Source organism: Oncorhynchus tshawytscha, linkage group LG09 (assembly GCF_018296145.1).
Source record: "Oncorhynchus tshawytscha isolate Ot180627B linkage group LG09, Otsh_v2.0, whole genome shotgun sequence".
Lineage (NCBI taxonomy): Eukaryota > Metazoa > Chordata > Actinopteri > Salmoniformes > Salmonidae > Oncorhynchus > Oncorhynchus tshawytscha.
This window is the reverse complement of record NC_056437.1, coordinates 65,186,336-65,205,234: the sequence shown is the minus strand read 5'-3', so window position 1 is coordinate 65,205,234 and position 18,899 is coordinate 65,186,336. Positions and strand designations below refer to the sequence as shown.

The 18,899-nt window shown below is 44.6% G+C and overlaps 1 protein-coding gene across 2 annotated transcripts in view; it reads right to left on the bottom strand.

The window, feature by feature from the left end:
* doc2a (double C2-like domains, alpha) overlaps positions 1–3,035 on the bottom strand; it is a 51,837-nt gene extending 48,802 nt beyond the window's left edge. Inside the window, exon 1 of one of the 2 annotated variants that reach the window (XM_042327242.1) lies at positions 2,482–3,035. The gene's annotated coding sequence lies outside the window, so the exon portion shown is untranslated. The remainder of the gene's footprint in view (positions 1–2,481) is intronic. The other variant, XM_042327241.1, reaches the window with a different exon arrangement.
* Between the last annotated feature and the right edge of the window lie 15,864 nt (positions 3,036–18,899).

Below are 18,899 nucleotides of genomic sequence, written 5' to 3'. Positions count from 1 at the left end.
GTTTGAGCAGACACATGCACATTTGTGGCCTGCTGGAGGTCATTTTGCAGGGCTCTGGCAGTGCTCCTCCTGCTCCTCCTTGCACAAAGGCGGAGGTAGCAGTCCTGCTGCTGGGTTGTTGCCTTCCTACGGCCTCCTCCACGTCTCCTGATGTACTGGCCTGTCTCCTGGTAGCGCCTCCATGCTCTGGACACTACGCTGACAGACACAGCAAACCTTCTTGCCACAGCTCGCATTGATGTGCCATCCTGGATGAGCTGCACTACCTGAGCCACTTGTGTGGGATGTAGACTCTGTCTCATGCTACCACTAGAGTGAAAGCACCGCCAGCATTCAAAAGTGACCAAAACATCAGCCAGGAAGCATAGGAACTGAGAAGTCTGTGGTCACCACCTGCAGAACCACTCCTTTATTGGGGGTGTCTTGCTAATTGCCTATAATTTCTACCTGTTGTCTATTCCATTTGCACAACATCATGTGAAATTTATTGTCAATCAGTGTTGCTTCCTAAGTGGACAGTTTGATTTCACAGAAGTGGGATTGACTTGGAGTTACATTGGGTTGTTTAAGTGTTCCCTTTATTTTTTTGAGCAGTGTATTTCAAGGCCTACCATCAAACTCAGTGCCTCTTTGCTTGACATCATGGGAAAATCTAAAGAAATCAGTCAATACCTCAGAAAATAATTGTAGACCTCCTTAAGTCTGGTTCGTCATCGGGAGCTATTTCCAAATGCCTAAAGGTACCACGTTCATCTGTACAAACAATAGTATGCAAGTATATACACCATGGGGAGGATTGCAAGCCGAAGAACACCATCCCAACTGGGAAGCACGGGGGTGGCAGCATCATGTTGTGGGGGTGCTTTGTTGCAGTAGGGACTGATGCACTTCACAAAAATAGATGGCATCATGAGGTAGGAAAATGATGTGGATATATTGAAGCAACATCTCAAGACATCAGTCAGGAAGTTAAAGCTTGGTCGCAAATCGGTCTTCCAAATGGACAATGGCCCCATGCATACTTCCAAAGTTGTGGCAAAATGGCTTAAGGACAACAAATTCAAGGTATTGGAGTGGCCATCACAAAGCCCTGACCGCAATCCTATAGAAAATTTGTGGGCAGACCTGAAAAAGCATGTCCGAGCAAGGAGGCCTACAAACCTGATTCAGTTACACAAGCTCTCATTCAGGAGGAATGGGCCAAAATTCACCCAACGTATTGTGGGAAACTTGCAGAAGACTACCCGAAATGTTTGTCCCAAGTTAAACAATTTAAAGGCAATGCTACACAATACTAATTGAGTGTATGTACACTTCTGACCCACTGGGAATGTGATGAAAGAAATAAAAGCTGAAATAAATCATTCTCTCTACTATTATTCTGACATTTCACATTCCTCAAATAAGGTGGTGATCCTAACTGACCTAAGACAGGGAGTTTTTACTAGGATTAAATGTCAGGAATTGTGAAAAACTGAGTTTAAATGTATTTGGCTAAGGCGTATGTAAACTTCCGACTTCAACTGTATGTACTGGATTCTTGACCTAGCTCACTGTAATATATCTACATCTGTGCATATCATTTTTAGCTGATCTTTGATTAATGATACAGTGCTACTTGGATTCTTAATCAGATTCTTCCCACTGGGAAGAACGTTTAAATTTGCCCTTACGTTTAAATTTGGACATGTTATTGCACTGTTACGAGTTAGTAACAGAAGCATTTTGCTGCACCTACTATAACACCTGCTAAACTGTGTATGCGACCAATAAACTTTGATTTGACTTTAAATGAATACTTTAACCCTGCAGGGTCAGGTTTACTCTGAGTACATAAACGGGACTGGCTGATCAGCCGGACTCCTGAGACAGCAGGTGTTAACATCATGATACAGTACACCTATGGGATACAGAGACAGAGAGACAGAGAGACAGAGAGACATAGAGACAGAGAGACAGAGAGAGAGAGAGACAGAGAGACATAGAGACATAGAGACAGAGAGACAGAGAGAGAGAGAGAGAGAGAGACATAGAGACATAGAGACATAGAGACATAGAGACATAGAGACAGAGAGACATAGAGACATAGAGACATAGAGACATAGAGACAGAGAGACAGAGAGAGAGAGAGACAGAGAGAGAGAGAGACATAGAGACATAGAGACAGAGAGACAGAGAAGTGATGGACATTAGAGACATAGAGACAAATATAAACAGAGAGACAGAGAATGAGACATAGAGACAGAGAGACAGAGAGACAGAGAGAGAGAGAGAGAGAGAGAGACATAGAGACAGAGAGAGAGAGAGAGAGAGAGCGCGCAAGCAGATGAGCCAGTTATTGCGAAAAAGAAGTGATGGATTACATACAAATATAAAAAAGGAGAATGTAAGAAATGAATCTAACCAAATACAATGCAGTAACACAACAGAAGAAGGTATGAAGTTGATAACAGACAACAAAAAAAGGAAAGTAAATCTTACCTCTGATTGCGAGAGTGTGAAAGCTTCCCTCATAAACAAGTGTATCTCAATGCACGGGGGTCTGAACTAACAGGTGGTGAGAGAGAAACCGAGGGAGAGAGATAGAAACCAAGGGAGAGAGAGAGAGGGAGGGAGAGAGAGAGGAGGGGAAGGGATAGCTGGTTGGAGTGGGAGACAGGAGAGATTGGGAGGAGTGAGTATTTAACATTCAATAAAGAAATCTACAGTGTTACAGATAGAGTTACGGAAAGAGAGGAAGACGAGTGGTGAGGCAGGAGTGTGTATGTGTGTGTGTGAGTGTTGGAGGGGAGGATTGGGTTGCGAAAATATTGCTTGCAGTGAGTTATCTGTATAATGATAATATTACGACTTTTCCCCCCTCCCTCTCTCCTCTCCTCTCTCCGTCATTCGTTCTCTAGGCTTTCTCTGCATTTTGTCAGTCTCTCCTCTCTGCCCTCCTCTCTCCTCCTCTCCATTCCTCTTCTCTTCACTGTGCAGTTACATTTTTTGTGTGCAATATCCTCTTGGCCCGCCTGCATTAATCTTCAATGTCAACAGTAATGAACCTTTGTGTTTAATCACAGTGCATGTATTGGGATGTACTCTCTCTCTCTCTCTCTCTCTCTCTCTCTCTCTCTTTCTCTCTCTTTTCTCTCTCTCTCTCCCTCTCTCTCTCCCTCTCCCTCTCCCTCTCTTCCTTTCTCTCGTCTTCTCTCCTCGCTTCTCTTATCTTATCTTGTCTCTCTCTCTCTCCTCCTCTCCACTCTCTCTTCATCATGGGATGATTGCAGTGGTAGAACAGAGCTTAATGCGACACGCTGCCAGCTACCACATCTGTCTCTCTGTCTCTGTATAATTTGTGTCTAATGATGCCTAATGATACATGCGTGCACATTACTCTCACACACATGTTGATCTACAAAAGCATGTGCAAACACACACACACGCGCACACACACACAGATAATAACAGAGGGTTTTCTTCTCAGGAAGGGTGTAACTGATCAGTTCATAAATTTTCCCTCTTATCTTGCCTTTCCCTCTCCTTCTCGCCATATTTCTCCCTCTGCCCCCTCTCTCTTTATTCTCTCTCCCTCTCTCTCTCTCTCCCTCTCTCTCTCTCCTCTTTCTCTCTTTCCTCTTTCCTCCTCCCCCTCTTTCTCTTCTCTCTCTCTTCCCATCTCTCTCTCTCTCTCTCTCTCTCGTCTTCTTCTGGTAAGTGTGTGGACAGACAGCACAGATGTGTGTCCCTTGGGTGAGGGATCCCGACTGTTTCCCTTCGTAAAAAATCCCCCCCCAAAATCACACCTCAAATCTAATATCTTCTCTCTGAATCCCCCTCTCTTTCTTTCTCTCTCTCTCTTCCCCGGTCTCTTTCTCCCTCTCTCTTTCTCTATTCCTCCCACACACGCTCCCTCCTTTCTTCCCCTCCCTGCGCACCAAAGGGATTGTATCAGGGTTCCTGGGGTGCTGCTTTTTGTTTTTTGATCTTCAGCCACTCTCCTCCATTCTGTTCCCTGTCTCTCTCTTCATCTCTCTCTCCCTCTGATCTGGAGAGCCATGTAATACGCACCAGTTTTATTAAAACGTGAGGCCATGTTGGTTTTTCTCGTATAAAACCCAAAAGTGACACATTGTTTGCTGTCTTATTTTTAAGCCAGCTGCAAGATTCAGCTTCAGCACAACAGACAATCTCCTCTCAGCTACAGTGGCTTCAACTAGGAACCATTTCTCGGTGTGTGTGTGTGTGTGCGCGTGCGCGTGCGTGCGTGCGTCCGTATGTCTGTGTTCGTGTCTGAATACTGTTAATGAAGAAACAACAATCCAATTCACAAGCACAGAGCTTTGTCTTTGATTAAATCCATTGATGCTTTACACTGCCGCATTTGGTGACTTCTTTTGTTTTTGTATCACTTCATTAAAGTGACAATGCTCTCAAAGCCGGTGTTTGGCGGATATACTGGCACGGGTGTTGTTAGGCCCGAGACGAAGTCAAGCCAATGTATCCTCCAAACACCGGCTTCGAGGGCATTATCACTTTTATGCAACGGGTTACCAACATATTCAAATAATGATTGACATATTTTCATTAAAAATGTTGATGAATTCATTCATACTACTTCCACAATATATAGTCCCTAAACAAATCTACGGTTGCTACCCAAGCCAGTTCGTTCTAATGGTTCGGTTGCCAGAGACGCAAGCCTGTCGTTCAGTCTTTTTGTTCTGTATCTACAGACGCGACCCAGTCGTTCGTTCTAAATGTTCCATTGCCATACTGGCTGGCAATGTTCTTATCCCTTCCTTGCTAGCTAGCCAACTACGGCTAACTTACAGTCACGTCAAACAGTGCAGAAAGAATAGCATCAGGAGCTGCATTTGTTTCAGCTGTTTTCTAGTGACATTTATTTGGATACATCCATAACAATAAGCTAATGAGGCACGATTTCACCTGGCCTATAAAATGTGCTCTCTCATCAGGACACTGTTGTTCAGAGGAGCTAGCCAACAACACAGCTAACACAATCACTTCAAACTGAAGCTGGAAAGACTGCAAACTAGCTGCATTTTGTTACATTTGACCTTTTTTTTCAATTGACATTTCTTTGTATATATCCATAAAAATGATGCTAGCTGATTCATGATTTTAACTGGCTGAGAAACGTGGCCTGCTTCTCTCTCGTCACGACTACTGACATCTACAGTTCACGTTCATTACTACGGGACAGTTAGAGACAGTCAGAGACAGACTGCAAGGTTTATACAAATCTCCGCTGTTGAAAGCAAAATGTTAGTCTAAAAGAAATGTGAGAGAATGTCTAGATGCTTATTATCGTGGAGATTAAGTTTATAACTTCCCTGCCTGGGCTGAAGATACAGTGAATTGCGCAGTCAGATGGAACAGAGTAAATAGGCATTTTAACGTCAAATGTCAATAGGCATTTTAAAGTTATTCAAAAACTCAATCATGGACACTCTTACTGACAGTTGTGGCTGCTTTCCATGATGTATTGTTGCCTCTACCTTCTTGCCCTTTGTGCTATTGTCTGTGCCCAATAATGTTTGTAGCCTGTGCTGCTACCATGTTGTGTTGCTACTATGTTGTTGTCATGTTGTGTTGATACCATGCTGTGTTGTCATGTGCTGCTGCCATGCTATGGTGTTGTTTTATGTCTCTCTTTATGTAGTGTTGTGTTGTCTCTCTTGTTGTGATGTGTGTTTTGTCCTAGATATTTATTGAATTTTTTCTTTTATTTTTAATTCCAGCTGTCACATTCGTTGAATGGAGAAGACCAAGGCGCAGCGTGATGTGAATACATTCTTCTATTTATTAACGAAGAAACACTAAACAAACTATACAAAAACAACAAAACTAACGTGACGCTATATATAAACAAGTGCAGACACAGGCAGCTAACCATAGACAATAACCCACGAAATACCCAAGGAATATGGCTGCCTAAATATGATTCCCATTCAGAGACAATGATAAACAGCTGCCTCTAATTGAGAACCAATCTAGGCAAATCATAGACATACATAACACCTAGACTAGTGAACACCCATAGACATACAAAACCCCTAGACAGGAACAAAGACATCACCCATGTCACACCCTGACCTAACCAAAAATAATCAAGAAAACAAAAAGTACTAAGGTCAGGGCGTGACACCAGCCCCCGTCCCCGCAGAAGGCCTTTTCTTTTGGTAGGCCGTCATTGTAAATAAGAATTTGTTCTTAACTGACTTGCCTAGTTAAATAAAGGTTCAATAAAAAATAAAAGATTTAGCCAGTGGTAACTTGTGGAATAGACACCGGCTGGAATGCGCTTTAAATCAATCAGCATTCAGGATTAGACCCAGCCCTTGTATAATTTCACTTTTCCACTCCAGTGTGTTGTCAGGCCATGAAGTGAGTGACAGCCTTTATGAAACAATAACAGATGAGAGGAAATAAGAAAGACAGATAGTTGTCTGGGTCTATTCATCAGACACCACAGGGAAGAAAATAGACTAAAACAAGGAGGGGTTACCTGAACTGTCATTTGTTATTTTGCTACAGTGTGCACTAACCTCTCTATCAGCAAGACCAGCACATGCACTTTTAGTCTCCAAAGTACCCTTTTCTTTGTGGTATAATTTCCCCAAAAATGTAAAAATGAATATATAAATTTTTTGTCATTGTTGTTCTGAACCCACTGCCTGCAAGTGGTTGTTAAATTCGCATCTATGCTTCAGAACCTAAAATGTGCATGTCTTGATTGACCAATGACCAGTCATCGTTGACCAATGACCAGTCATCAGCATTGGAGCGCAGAGCCCGGCACGCATATCCAGGTTAGTGACCAGAAAGAACTTATTTCAAGTCCTCAGGTTTTGCCTGACAAAAACAAGGTAGGCTTACTCTTATCATCCATATAACAGTTTAGCAACTACAGACTCATCTTTGCCAGAACTATAGGCTACCTGACGATTTGTTTGATCATTTTCATATTTCAGATAGGCCTTGTTTGGGTGGCTACTGGCCATAGCATATACTGTATGTTTAACGATAAGCAGCTGTTAACATCTCACTGAATTTAATACAATATTTATAAGCATAGCTGCAGGAAGCATTTTCAACCTCTCCCTGACCGAGTCTGTAATACCTACATGTTTCAAGCAGACCACCATAGTCTCTGTGCCCAAGAAAGCAAAGGTAACCTGCCTAAATGACTACAGACCCGTAGCACTCACGTCAGTAGCCATGAAGTGCTTTGAAAGGCTGGTCATGGCTCACATCAACACCATCATCCCGGAAACCCTAGACCCACTCCAATTCACATACTGCCCCTCTCTCTGCAACTGGATCCTGGACTTCCTGACGGGCCACCCCCAGTTGGTAAAGGTAGGCAACAACACATCTGCCACACTGATCCTCAACACTGGGGCCCCTCGGGTGCATGCTTAGTCCCCTCCTGTACTCCCTGTTCACCCACGACTGCATGGCCAAGCACGACTCAAATACCATCATTAAGTAGGCCTGATCACCGACAACAATGAGACAGCCTATAGGGAGGAGGTCAGAGACCTGGCCGTGTGGTGCCAGCATAACAACCTCCCTCAATGTGAGCAATACAAAAGAGATGATCGTGGACTACAGGAAAAGGAGGGCCGAACACGCCCCCATTCACATCGATGGGGCTGTAGTGGAGCAGGTTGAGAGCTTCAAGTTCCTTGGTGTCCACATCACCAACAAACTATCATGGTCCAAACACAGCAAGAAAGTCGTGAAGAGGGCACGACAACGCCTTTTCCACCTCAGGAGACAAAGGATTTGGCATGGGTCCCCAGAAACTCAAAAATATCTACAGCTGCACCATCCTGACCAGTTGCATCACTGTCTGTTATGGCAACTGCTCGTCATCCGACCGTAAGGCGCTACAGAGGGTAGTGTGTACAGCCCAGTACATCACTGGGGCCAAGCTTCCTGCCATCCAGGACCTCTATACTAGATTGTGTCAGAGAAAGGCCCAAAAAATTGTCAAAGACTCCAGTCACCCAAGTCATAGACTGTTCTCTCTGCTACCGCACGGCAAGCGGTACTGGAGCGCCAAGTCTAGGTCAAAACAGCTTCTACCCCCAAGCCATAAGACTGCTGAACAATTAATCAAATGACCACCCGGAACATTTTTAATGACCCCCCCTGTTTTTACACTGCTGCTACTCGCTGCTTACTATCTATGTATAGTCACTTTACCCCTACCTACATTAACTCTACCTACATTGACAAATTACCTCGACTAACCTGTACCCACACACATTGACTCAGTACCAGTACCACCTATATACAGTATAGCCACATTGTTATTTTATTGTGTTTTTTAAATGTATTTTATTTGGTAAATATTTTCTTAACTCTATTTTCTTAAAACTGCATTGTTTGTTAAGGGCTTGTAAGTAAGCATTTCACAGTAAGGTCTACACTTGTTGAATTAGGCGCATGTGACAAATAAAATGTGATTTAATTTGCTGAGGGTGCTGCAGCACACCCCTTGATACAATTTTTTAAAATAATTCCACACAAAATGTATTACTCAGCTAAGTGGAGAAAAAAGTTTGGATCTGATCTGATTTGGTGCGCCACCAAAAACAAGAAAAAAGAATGCCTTTGAAACTGCAGTTCTAAACGCAGCTTCTGTACTGCATGAAGAAAGAGCATTCGAGCAAACAGACTTTTCCTTTGAGGTCCCATGTGCCAGTCTACCATCAAACCTAGTGTGGAGGTTGATGGGAGAATAATAACAAAACCAGTTGATATTGCCAATCATTTTGCAGATTTTTTTACACAGAAAATGTAATTACTAAGCAACAATGTAGATATAAATTCTTCCAAACAAGCTATTGTCCAATGGATTGATGATCATATTATGAGCAATAAGATCTGCTCTTTTAGTCTACAAACGGTGTCAGTGGAGGAGGTGTTAAACCTATTGAAGTCATTACCTGATGGTAAATCTACAGGTTATGGTCTTATGGACAATTTTTTGCTTCGCTGTGCTGCTCCCCAGATTGCAGTTCCACTGAGATACATATTTAATTGGTCACTGGAAAAGGGGTTGTTTGAAAATGTATGGAAGCATGCGAAACTGTGTCCTATTCCGAAAGACTGCAAAGAACCCATTACTCCTGCCAATAGTCGACCAATTAGTCTACTCCCTACACTCAGTAAGATATTGGAGGGTATTGTTAGTATACGTACTTCCGGCGCCGACAGAGATGGCCGCCTCGCTTCGCGTTCCTAGGAAACTATGCAGTTTTTTGTTTTTTACGTGTTATTTCTTACACTAGTACCCCAGGTCATCTTAGGTTTCTTTACATACAGCCGAGAAGAACTACTGAATATAAGATCAGCGTCAACTCACCATCAGTACGACCAAGAATATGTTTTTCGCGATGCGGATCCTGTGTTCTGCCTTACAACCAGTGTAACCGAGTGGATTACATGCAGCGACCAAAAAAAAAAAAAAAACGACTCAGAAAAAGAGGGAAACGAAGCGGTCTTCTGGTCAGACTCCGGAGACGGGCACATCGTGCACCACTCCCTAGCATTCTTCTTGCCAATGTCCAGTCTCTTGACAACAAGGTTGATGAAATCCGAGCAAGGGTAGCATTCCAGAGGGACATCAGAGACTGTAACGTTCTTTGCTTCACGGAAACATGGCTAACTGGAGAGACGCAATCCGAAGCGGTGCAGCCAACGGGTTTCTCCACGCATCGCGCCGACAGAAACAAACATCTTTCTGGTAAGAAGACGGGCGGGGGGCGTATGCCTTATGGCCAACGTGACATGGTGTGATGAAAGAAACATACAGGAACTCAAATCCTTCTGTTCACCTGATTTAGAATTCCTCACAATCAAATGTAGACCGCATTATCTACCAAGAGAATTCTCTTCGATTATAATCACAGCCGTATATATCCCCCCCAAGCAGACACATCGATGGCTCTGAACGAACTTTATTTAACTCTCTGCAAACTGGAAACGATTTATCCGGAGGCTGCATTCATTGTAGCTGGGGATTTTAACAAGGCTAATCTGAAAACAAGACTCCCTAAATTTTATCAGCATATCGATTGCGCAACCAGGGGTGGAAAGACCCTGGATCATTGTTACTCTAACTTCCGCGACGCATATAAGGCCCTGCCCCGCCCCCTTTCGGAAAAGCTGACCACGACTCCATTTTGTTGATCCCTGCCTACAGACAGAAACTAAAACAAGAAGCTCCCACGCTGAGGTCTGTCCAACGCTGGTCCGACCAAGCTGACTCCACACTCCAAGACTGCTTCCATCACGTGGACTGGGAGATGTTTCGTATTGCGTCAGACAACAACATTGACGAATACGCTGATACGGTGTGCGAGTTCATTAGAACGTGCGTTGAAGATGTCGTTCCCATAGCAACGATTAAAACATTCCCTAACCAGAAACCGTGGATTGATGGCAGCATTCGTGTGAAACTGAAGGCACGAACCACTGCTTTTAATCAGGGCAAGGTGTCTGGTAACATGACTGAATACAAACAGTGCAGCTATTCCCTCCGCAAGGCTATCAAACAAGCTAAGCGCCAGTACAGAGACAAAGTAGAATCTCAATTCAACGGCTCAGACACAAGAGGTATGTGGCAGGGTCTACAGTCAATCACGGACTACAGGAAGAAACCCAGCCCAGTCACGGACCAGGATGTCTTGCTCCCAGGCAGACTAAATAACTTTTTTGCCCGCTTTGAGGACAATACAGTGCCACTGACACGGCCTGCAACGGAAACATGCGGTCTCTCCTTCACTGCAGCCGAAGTGAGTAAGACATTTAAACGTGTTAACCCTCGCAAGGCTGCAGGCCCAGACGGCATCCCCAGCCGCGCCCTCAGAGCATGCGCAGACCAGCTGGCCGGTGTGTTTACGGACATATTCAATCAATCCCTATACCAGTCTGCTGTTCCCACATGCTTCAAGAGGGCCACCATTGTTCCTGTTCCCAAGAAAGCTAAGGTAACTGAGCTAAACGACTACCGCCCCGTAGCACTCACATCCGTCATCATGAAGTGCTTTGAGAGACTAGTCAAGGACCACATCACCTCCACCCTACCTGACACCCTTGACCCACTCCAATTTGCTTACCGCCCAAATAGGTCCACAGACGATGCAATCTCAACCACACTGCACACTGCCCTAACCCATCTGGACAAGAGGAATACCTATGTGAGAATGCTGTTCATCGACTACAGCTCGGCATTCAACACCATAGTACCCTCCAAGCTCGTCATCAAGCTCGAGACCCTGGGTCTCGACCCCGCCCTGTGCAACTGGGTACTGGACTTCCTGACGGGCCGCCCCCAGGTGGTGAGGGTAGGCAACAACATCTCCTCCCCGCTGATCCTCAACACTGGGGCCCCACAAGGGTGCGTTCTGAGCCCTCTCCTGTACTCCCTGTTCACCCACGACTGCGTGGCCATGCACGCCTCAACTCAATCATCAAGTTTGCGGACGACACAACAGTGGTAGGCTTGATTACCAACAACGACGAGACGGCCTACAGGGAGGAGGTGAGGGCCCTCGGAGTGTGGTGTCAGGAAAATAACCTCACACTCAACGTCAACAAAACTAAGGAGATGATTGTGGACTTCAGGAAACAGCAGAGGGAACACCCCCATCCACATCGATGGAACAGTAGTGGAGAGGGTAGCAAGTTTTAAGTTCCTCGGCATACACATCACAGACAAACTGAATTGGTCCACTCACACAGACAGCATCGTGAGGAAGGCGCAGCAGCGCCTCTTCAACCTCAGGAGGCTGAAGAAATTTGGCTTGTCACCAAAAGCACTCACAAACTTCTACAGATGCACAATCGAGAGCATCCTGGCGGGCTGTATCACCGCCTGGTATGGCAACTGCACCGCCCTCAACCGTAAGGCTCTCCAGAGGGTAGTGAGGTCTGCACAACGCATCACCGGGGGCAAACTACCTGCCCTCCAGGACACCTACACCACCCGATGCTACAGGAAGGCCATAAAGATCATCAAGGACATCAACCACCCGAGCCACTGCCTGTTCACCCCGCTGCCATCCAGAAGGCGAGGTCAGTACAGGTGCATCAAAGCTGGGACCGAGAGACTGAAAAACAGCTTCTATCTCAAGGCCATCAGACTGTTAAACAGCCACCACTAACATTGAGTGGCTACTGCCAACACACTGTCAATGACACTGACTCTACTCCAGCCACTTTAATCATGGGAATTGATGGGAAATGATGTAAATATATCACTAGCCACTTTAAACAATGCTACCTTATATAATGTTACTTACCCTACATTGTTCATCTCATATGCATACGTTGATACTGTACTCTATATCATCGACTGCATCCTTATGTAATACATGTATCACTAGCCACTTTAACTATGCCACTTGGTTTACATACATCTCATATGTATATACTGTACTCGATATCATCTACTGTATCTTGCCTATGCTGCTCTGTACCATCACTCATTCATATATCCTTATGTACATATTCTTTATCCCCTTACACTGTGTAGGACAGTAGTTTTTTTTTGGAATTGTTAGTTAGATTACTTGCTCGTTATTACTGCATTGTCGGAACTAGAAGCACAAGCATTTCGCTACACTCGCATTAACATCTGCTAACCATGTGTATGTGACAAATAAAATTTGATTTGATTTGATTTGATTTGATTTGATTTGATAGTAGACAAATGTGGGAGTATATGGAAAAGAATGATCTGATTACAGCCAATCAGCATGCTTATCGCAAAAACCATTCCACTACCACTGCATTGGTTGACATGACTGACCAGTGGCTCAATGCTATGGATAATGGCAGGTTTGTAGGTGTACTATTTTTAGATTTCAGTGCAGCATTTGATTTAGTGGATCATGAAATTATTTTGACAAAATTAGTGCATTATGGTTTTAAGGAGGTAGCATTGAATTGGGTACAGTCATATCTAACTGACAGGAAACAGTCTACCTATATCAATGGTTCATTTTCTTCCCCTAATGTGTTAAACTGTGGAATACCGCAGGGCAGCTGCCTTGGGCCACTTCTCTACTTAATATACACCAACGACCTTCCCTATACCTTGGTTGAAACTCAAGCTACTATATTTGCAGATGATACTACAATTTATGCAGCAACACAATCAGTTCAACAGGTACAGCAAGCATTGCAATGAGATTTGGAGATTATCAGGAAATGGGTTTGCCAAAACAAACTTGCTTTAAACACCAAGAAAACCAAAGTTATGTTGGTCTGTTCAACTAGGAAAAGGCCAAAACAGCATGGGATACAATTAAGTATGGGAGGAGTACAAATTGAAGAAGTGGCAGAAACCAAACTACTGGGAGTGCAGCTAGACAACTGCTTATCATGGTCGTCTCAAATAACTCATCTATGTAAAAAAAAAATCAAATCAAATCAAATCAAAATCAAATCAAATTTTATTTGTCACATACACATGGTTAGCAGATGTCAATGCGAGTGTAGCGAAACGCTTGTGCTTCTAGTTCCGACAATGCAGTAATAACGAACAAGTAATCTAACTAACAATTCCAAAAAAACTACTGTCTTATAACACAGTGTAAGGGGATAAAGAATATGTACATAAGGATATATGAATGAGTGATGGTACAGAGCAGCATAGGCAAGATACAGTAGATGATATTGAGAACAGTATATACATATGAGATAAGTATGTAAACCAAGTGGCATAGTTAAAGTGGCTAGTGATACATGTATTACATAAGGATGCAGTCAATGATATAGAGTACAGTATCTACGTATGCATATGAGATGAATAATGTAGGGTAAGTAACATTATATAAGGTAGCATTGTTTAAAGTGGCTAGTGATATATTTACATCATTTCCCATCAATTCCCATGATTAAAGTGGCTGGAGTAGAGTCAGTGTCATTGACAGTGTGTTGGCAGTAGCCACTCAATGTTAGTGGTGGCTGTTTAACAGTCTGATGGCCTTGAGATAGAAGCTGTTTTTCAGTCTCTCGGTCCCAGCTTTGATGCACCTGTACTGACCTCGCCTTCTGGATGACAGCGGGGTGAACAGACAGTGGCTCGGTGGTTGATGTCCTTGATGATCTTTATGGCCTTCCTGTAGCATCGGGTGGTGTAGGTGTCCTGGAGGGCAGGTAGTTTGCCCCCAGTGATGCATTGTGCAGACCTCACTACCCTCTGGAGAGCCTTACGGTTGAGGGCGGTGCAGTTGCCATACCAGGCGGTGATACAGCCCGCCAGGATGCTCTCGATTGTGCATCTGTAGAAGTTTGTGAGTGCTTTTGGTGACAAGCCGAATTTCTTCAGCCTCCTGAGGTTGAAGAGGCGCTGCTGCGCCTTCCTCACGATGCTGTCTGTGTGAGTGGACCAATTCAGTTTGTCTGTGATGTGTATGCCGAGGAACTTAAAACTTGCTACCCTCTCCACTACTGTTCCATCGATGTGGATGGGGGTGTTCCCTCTGCTGTTTCCTGAAGTCCACAATCATCTCCTTAGTTTTGTTGACGTTGAGTGTGAGGTTATTTTCCTGACACCACACTCCGAGGGCCCTCACCTCCTCCCTGTAGGCCGTCTCGTCGTTGTTGGTAATCAAGCCTACCACTGTTGTGTCGTCCGCAAACTTGATGATTGAGTTGGAGGCGTGCATGGCCACGCAGTCGTGGGTGAACAGGGAGTACAGGAGAGGGCTCAGAACGCACCCTTGTGGGGCCCCAGTGTTGAGGATCAGCGGGGAGGAGATGTTGTTGCCTACCCTCACCACCTGGGGGCGGCCCGTCAGGAAGTCCAGTACCCAGTTGCACAGGGCGGGGTCGAGACCCAGGGTCTCGAGCTTGATGACGAGCTTGGAGGGTACTATGGTGTTGAATGCCGAGCTGTAGTCGATGAACAGCATTCTCACATAGGTATTCCTCTTGTCCAGATGGGTTAGGGCAGTGTGCAGTGTGGTTGAGATTGCATCGTCTGTGGACCTATTTGGGCGGTAAGCAAATTGGAGTGGGTCAAGGGTGTCAGGTAGGGTGGAGGTGATGTGGTCCTTGACTAGTCTCTCAAAGCACTTCATGATGACGGATGTGAGTGCTACGGGCGGTAGTCGTTTAGCTCAGTTACCTTAGCTTTCTTGGGAACAGGAACAATGGTGGCCCTCTTGAAGCATGTGGGAACAGCAGACTGGTATAGGGATTGATTGAATATGTCCGTAAACACACCGGCCAGCTGGTCTGCGCATGCTCTGAGGGCGCGGCTGGGGATGCCGTCTGGGCCTGCAGCCTTGCGAGGGTTAACACGTTTAAATGTCTTACTCACTTCGGCTGCAGTGAAGGAGAGACCGCATGTTTCCGTTGCAGGCCGTGTCAGTGGCACTGTATTGTCCTCAAAGCGGGCAAAAAGTTATTTAGTCTGCCTGGGAGCAAGACATCCTGGTCCGTGACTGGGCTGGGTTTCTTCCTGTAGTCCGTGATTGACTGTAGACCCTGCCACATGCCTCTTGTGTCTGAGCTGTTGAATTGAGATTCTACATTGTCTCTGTACTGGCGCTTAGCTTGTTTGATAGCCTTGCGGAGGGAATAGCTGCACTGTTTGTATTCAGTCATGTTACCAGACACCTTGCCCTGATTAAAAGCAGTGGTTCGTGCCTTCAGTTTCACACGAATGCTGCCATCAATCCACGGTTTCTGGTTAGGGAATGTTTTAATCGTTGCTATGGGAACGACATCTTCAACGCACGTTCTAATGAACTCGCACACCGTATCAGCGTATTTGTCAATGTTGTTGTCTGACGCAATACGAAACATCTCCCAGTCCACGTGATGGAAGCAGTCTTGGAGTGTGGAGTCAGCTTGGTCGGACCAGCGTTGGACAGACCTCAGCGTGGGAGCTTCTTGTTTTAGTTTCTGTCTGTAGGCAGGGATCAACAAAATGGAGTCGTGGTCAGCTTTTCCGAAAGGGGGCGGGACAGGGCCTTATATGCGTCGCGGAAGTTAGAGTAACAATGATCCAGGGTCTTTCCACCCCTGGTTGCGCAATCGATATGCTGATAAAATTTAGGGAGTCTTGTTTTCAGATTAGCCTTGTTAAAATCCCCAGCTACAATGAATGCAGCCTCCGGATAAATCGTTTCCAGTTTGCAGAGAGTTAAATAAAGTTCGTTCAGAGCCATCGATGTGTCTGCTTGGGGGGATATATACGGCTGTGATTATAATCGAAGAGAATTCTCTTGGTAGATAATGCGGTCTACATTTGATTGTGAGGAATTCTAAATCAGGTGAACAGAAGGATTTGAGTTCCTGTATGTTTCTTTCATCACACCATGTCACGTTGGCCATAAGGCATACGCCCCCGCCTGTCTTCTTACCAGAAAGATGTTTGTTTCTGTCGGCGCGATGCGTGGAGAAACCCGCTGGCTGCACCGCTCGGATTGCGTCTCTCCAGTGAGCCATGTTTCCGTGAAGCAGAGAACGTTACAGTCTCTGATGTCCCTCTGGAATGCTACCCTTGCTCGGATTTCATCAACCTTGTTGTCAAGAGACTGGACATTGGCAAGAAGAATGCTAGGGAGTGGTGCACGATGTGCCCGTCTCCGGAGTCTGACCAGAAGACCGCTATTCAAACAGCATGCATAATCAGAAGGATAGCTAAATATTTACCAGGGAAAATCCATCAGCAAATAACACAGGCATTGGTTGAGAGTCAAGTGAACTATTGTTCGGTGGTCTGGGGAAATGCATCATCTAGTGAAGTTAGGAGGCTGCAAAATGCACAGAATAAAGCAGCAAGGATTGTTTTAAGGCGGAGATATGGTTCTTCTGTTGCAGTCATGCACAGTGTTCTTGGTTGGTCATCAATCGACAAGATAATTGAAAAAAACATGCTTATCTTATTTTATAATATACATAATTTAAAACGGCCAAGTTCTATTCACAATGGTATTCAGTTAGTAAGAGACAGACATTCCGTAAATACTAGGAATAGATTGTCCACCATCTATGCGTTATCCAGACAGAAAAAAGAAATGGGCAAAAGAACATTTCGATTTAGAGCAATAAAGAAATGGAATAAATTAACTGAGCAAACTAGAAACCTTTCAATATATACGTTTAACATTAGTTAAAAACAATTTAAATATAGTATACAGAAATGTTGTGGGACTATAGTAGATGAAGAATCAATATTTTTTTAGATTGAGTATTTATTGGGTCATTATGCTAGTGTATTATGTATGTTTGTAATAGTGTGTTATATGTGAAAGTGTGTTTGTATTATAAATTGTATTTTAATGTTAAGGACTCTTGGAAGATTAGTCCAAATGGGGACTAAAAGAGATCCTAATAAAATAAAATAAAATCAAACCTGGGTCAAGCACAATGTTATACTCCTTTTTGGTGGTTGTAGTAGTGGAATGGTTAGTAATGGAAGGGGTAGTAGTGGGAATGTAATGGAAGGGTTAGTAATGGAAGGGGTAGTAGTGGAATGGTTAGTAATGGAAGGGGTAGTAGTGGAATGGTTAGTAATGGAAGGGGTAGTAGTGGAATGGTTAGTAATGGAAGGGTGGTGGAATGGTTAGTAATGGAATGGTTAGTAATGGAAGGGGTAGTAGTGGAATGTTAGTAATGGAAGGGGTAATGGTTAGTAATGGAAGGGGTAGTGGAATGGTTAGTAATGGAAGGGGTGGTTTAGTAATGGAAGGGAAGGGGTAGTAGTGGAATGGTTAGTAATGGAAGGGGTAGTAGTGGAATGGTTAGTAATGGAATGGGTGGAATGGTTAGTAATGGAAGGGGTAGTAGTGGAAGGGGTAGTGGTGGAATGGGTAGTAGTTGACAGAGTTTTGTATGAGGGTTTTGGCATCAATGGCGGTCGGGGAGGCCAGCCCCCGGTCGTAGATCAGGGTTGGTAACTGGCCTCCCGGTCGTGCCCGATGTTGAGCTGGCCCACCATTGCACAGGAAGCCTGATGGGTCAGTCGATGGAGAGGCCAACTACTGGTTGTGGACCGAGGTTGGAAGCTGGCCTCCCGACAAGATCAGTCCTCAGTCGTGAACTAGGGTTGAGCTGAAGGCCAACCACCGGCCGTAAGCCTAGGTTGTGCTGGCCCCCCTGCTGGCTGGCCCTTCATTGCGCAGGAAGTCTGGAGGGTGACTCAATGGGGAGGAGGCCGGGATGGTGGTGGGTCAATGGATTAGTACAAACTTGCAGTACGGACTCTTTGTGAGGCAAATGTACAAAAGAGTGAAGAAGGATACCGTTTAAAATCTATGAGGATGGTTGACCAAGCAAGCGGATTCATGTGAGTGAGGTGGGCTTGTGGCTAATACAGTAGGCTCCCGAGTGGCACAGCAGTCTAAGGCACTGCATCTCCATGCTAGAGGCGTCAATAGAGACCTTGATTCAATTCTAGGCTGTATCACAACTGGCAGTGATTGGGAATCCCATAGGGCATTGCACAATTGGACCAACGTCGTCCGGGCTTGGCCGTCATTGTAAATAATAATTTGTTAATTGACTTGCTTAGTTAAATAAAGGTAAAATAAAATTTTTAAAAAGAGTTCAATCGAACTCGACCAAAACAATGGAATTGCCATGGAAACGTGTGGGGAAAGAGCCGTGTGTGAAAGATGCCGGCCAGCTTCATTAGCCTACATTTAGGCTATTGTTTATATGTGTATTTCACAATATGTTGAGGTAAATCAGAGTATAATGTTTGTATGGATGTCAACCCCAACACATGTCCATGTCATCAAATTAAATCAAATTTTATTTGTCACATACACATGGTTAGCAGATGTTAATGCGAGTGTAGCGAAATGCTTGTGCTTCTAGTTCCGACAATGCAGTAATAACCAACAAGTCATCTA